We start from the raw sequence: 4080 nt of genomic DNA on the forward strand, positions 1-4080 counted from the left end.
GAAAATGTTGAAATGTAAAACAGTTCACAAAGCCAGGAAAAAACAAAACAAATACAGCAGACAAAATCGTATTACATTCATGGCATAAAACATAAGATTGCACATTTTCACCAAATATAGCAGCACCTGACTTATATATGAACAAACTTCTATTAAGATCTAAAACCTATAAAAAACATTGTGCAATCAAAGTAGTTTAATGTACAGGCTCTGTAAACCTTCTCATCTGTACCATCTTTTACAGCTAAAACATCCTGCAGTTTGAAGAAAGACCAAACATATCACAGCTTGATAAGATTGTACTATAAATTTACAAAAGAGGTTTCAGAAATGTCCTCCACTACACCACAGAACGATGCTCCCCGCACACATAAACAGCACTGGGGCGGATACGTCTCTTAGTGTGGCCAGGAAGCTGCGGCAGGAACTTGAAGTACTTGGGCATCAGGTCAAGGCAGGCGTCACGGAACTTCTTGATTCGCCAGTAGTAGATGAGAGGATTCAGGGCTGATTTGAGGTAGCAGGTCCACAGCAGCCACGTGCTGATCTCAAAAAAGTTCTGCCGGTAGTAGAAGGCACGACTGAAGGTGGACAGCAGGCTGTAGGTGGCGAACGGAGCCCAGCATGCGGTGAAGACTGAGAACAGAATGAGGATCATGGTGAAGGCACGTGTTTTGAAGCTCATGTCAACATTCATCTGAAAGGGCCTCTGCAGACTCATCAGACCCAGCTTGCTGGCCTGGTTGAGGCACACCGAGTCGGGGTGGGAGTGGATGCGCAGCACGTTGTGGCAGAGAGTACTCAAGATGCCCATGAACGTGAACAGCATCACCAGGAATGGAGAACATCAGCACATCAGCATAATGAGCATCACGTAAGCATGGTAACCACACTCCACCGTGTAGCCGAAAACACACTGTGGGGGGAAATGTGGAAATGTACAGGGCAGGATGGCTAATGGAAAGTGGGAAAGAAAAGCAGAAGGATAGAGACCATGAGACCGCAATTAACACTTTGGCCCGGTGTGGACTAAGCTTGTCTTGCTTTTGCAAAATGATTAGGAAGCGATCCACGCTGATGATCATCAAAATAGCTACTCCCTCCATCAGGAACATCCAGAAGAACATAGCCGACATGCGGCAAAACGCCTCTCCGAAGATCCAGCATGTGGTCAACATGGTGACTAGCGCAAAGGGCATGTTGAGGACTGCTAGCATCATATCAGCAAAGGCGAGACTGGCCAGCAAGATGTTAATAGCGGAACGCATAGCGGCTCTCTGGTAAACCATGAGGCAGACCACCATGTTTCCGAGGAAGGCCAGCAGCAGCACACAGATGATGACCCGGCAGGAGAACAAGGGACAAGTTCAGGCCCTGATCAGGGTCCTGCCAAACAGTTGAAGGCGTTATGTATTCCGATAGAGTCAGGAACTCTAGCGAGCTGTTGAGTTTTGCGGAGGAATTCTCCATGACTCTTGTACCCGCTGGCAGGGTCAGCACCTTGGGCGTGGGGTGCAGGGTGACGCTAGGCTCCCCTGAAGCCACAGGTGGACGAGTGGAGGAATAATGCATTCTTCTTTTTGCAGTTACATGGTAAAGAGAGCAAGCTCAGCCTATGGGCTCTAAGCAACAGTCAAGTGAACTAGAATTTCGCGGTCAGTGTAAAAGGAAGTTTCTCAGCCGGTATAAGCCAATCCGGAAATGTGACGTGCATTGAGCGAATTGGACAGGTCGCTAGCACACATCTCAGCATGGAGGCAGACCCTGTGGAAGCAGGAAAAAGGAATTAGAGATAACTCAATGTCAGTCAATCTAACATACAACAAAATACAGAGTAATAGTAAAGTGAGGCTGTCAGCTGGCTATGGGTTTAAAGCTTAAAGCACAGAGACAAATTTCAGAAAGCCATTCCCAGATAGCTTTAAAAACAGCTTTGTTTTTGCTGGAAATTGCCTGCACGCAATGATGTCCAGCTGCTTTGTTTCAGCGAACTGCTGGCAGTGTGAACCCCGCTTGACTGTGAATATTGACAACGTGACAAAGTTGAATGAGAAGTGTCCCGAAAGATGGCGCTTTTCCACTGCATGGTACGGCACAGCTTGGTACGGTTCACTTTTGGGGGTTTTCCACTGGGTACAGTACCTGGTAATTTTTTTAGTACCACCTTGGTTGAGGTTCCAAGTGAACCGTACCGTTACCAAAACATGATGTGTAAACACTGCTGATCACTGATTGGCCGGAGAGAATCGTCCCTGTGTCCCTGTCACTGAACTTGCGACACAAACACAACAGAACCGCTAGATTTAAATCAGCACAGCCAGCGAAGGATCGAACGCAAAAGTGGTTGTTTCGTTGTCTTTTGAGAAAGTACAGACATTACTCTCGTTGATAGCACAGAAGCGGATCCAGCGAGAGCTTGATGGGGCAACGCAGAATGAAAAAGTTTTTCAGGAGTCGCGGCAGTAGAGGCGGCGCAACTATAATGACATATGAATAATCTCGCCCACTCTAAAGTGATACTAAACTGCAGTGGAAACGCAAACCAAGCCGAGCCGTGCCGTACTGAGCCGAGTTGTACCACGTAGTGAAAAAGCACCATTAGTGTTCTTTGGGCAACAGTCTAATAGTCTGTACTTGGCTTTTAGTGTGTTTTTAATTTACTGTCCATCTAAATCCCCAAGTATACTTTGGTTTGTATTAGGGCTGTGAAATTTTTTTTAGAATTTCGAATATTCGTCTAATTTAAAATAAAAATCCACTTTTAGGTGCGCCTCAAGGCCAAAGTATACTTCGGCTGTCCACGTCCGCGCACCGTCCGCATTACGTCATCAGGAGGGCTCGCGGAGAGTCCGCACCCCGTCCGCGTGCAGGCAATTTTTTGAGACCGGGCGGACGGTGCGCGTACAACAGCGCATGCGCGAGGTGAATGTTGAGACAGAGTAGGTGGTACTGCACATATGTGTCGAGCTCAGAAAGTGAAGTATACCCGGGCCTTCAGGCAGCCTTATCAGTGGCGCACGAAATGCGACCACGATGTAAGTGTCATTGCATTTTAATGCTTTTGTTAGCCTGTCCAGTTGAACCCACTAGATGCGGCGCTGCTACATTGTTTATTCAAAATATTGCAGAAAAAAAGAACAATCAATGCGGGGAAGATGTTGTTTACGTCAAACCCGAAAACAAGCCGTTCACACAGAATGCATATTTATCGCATTTTCTAGAGGGACATCTATCACCATTGCACTCATGTCTCGCAGAAGAGAGCCTGCATGTTTAGAAAGCTATGTAAAATTAATGTAAGTTCAACGTTTAAAAAACATGTCTCAAGACTTTATGGCGGTTTTCCCCATCCCACTGCATCTCAAGTCTTTAAATGAAGAAAGTACTCTTTGTGATTGCTTTTCGGTCCTATGTATTAAACTATACATATAATTGTTTAAGCAACTTTATTAATTATATATGGTTCATAAGCATTATTTTAAACATTATGCAAAGATAGTCGTGTTATTTTATTATGCTTTGAAGAAACGTGCATAATATTTAGCTTGATGCCCCCTCTTGTGGCCTCAGGAGAGAAGCCAACAGCTTTTTCCCCCCCAACTGAAATTATGCCTTTTAAATTCGAATATAATTCGAATATTGATAATATTTATGTAAACAATTAGAATTTAGTTTTTCAGCCATTTTGACAGCCCTAGTTTGTATCAGGCACACATACAGCACACATGGCGTAAATTTCATCATCAGCATAGTATCCAGACTCTGTACGTTCAGTTCGAATATGCACCTTCAATTTTTTTTTTGGTACTAATTACTACATCCATAAGATATCAACACTGCCCCGGTCCTTAATTATACCGGAAACAGATGAGATGGAACAACAACAAACTAGTGTAGGCAGTGTTGCCAGATTGGGTGGATCTCTGCTTGATTGGGTGGTTTTGAAATTGATTGTGCGGGTAACATTTAGTTTGGGATCAGTTTGCCATTTTTAACACTTACATTGTATAGGCAAACTGGTTAATAAACAAAACCCAAGTGTGCATGTACTCCATCCAATCAGTCATCATGAGGTTACTA

General features: G+C 44.5%; 1 pseudogene; it reads right to left on the minus strand.

The window, feature by feature from the left end:
* On the minus strand, window positions 1-1594 carry LOC107570521 (probable G-protein coupled receptor 63; annotated as a pseudogene).
* Window positions 1595-4080: the final 2486 nt, after the last annotated feature.

This window comes from Sinocyclocheilus grahami, unplaced genomic scaffold, assembly GCF_001515645.1.
Source record: "Sinocyclocheilus grahami isolate Dianchi unplaced genomic scaffold, SAMN03320097.WGS_v1.1 scaffold1469.1, whole genome shotgun sequence".
Lineage (NCBI taxonomy): Eukaryota > Metazoa > Chordata > Actinopteri > Cypriniformes > Cyprinidae > Sinocyclocheilus > Sinocyclocheilus grahami.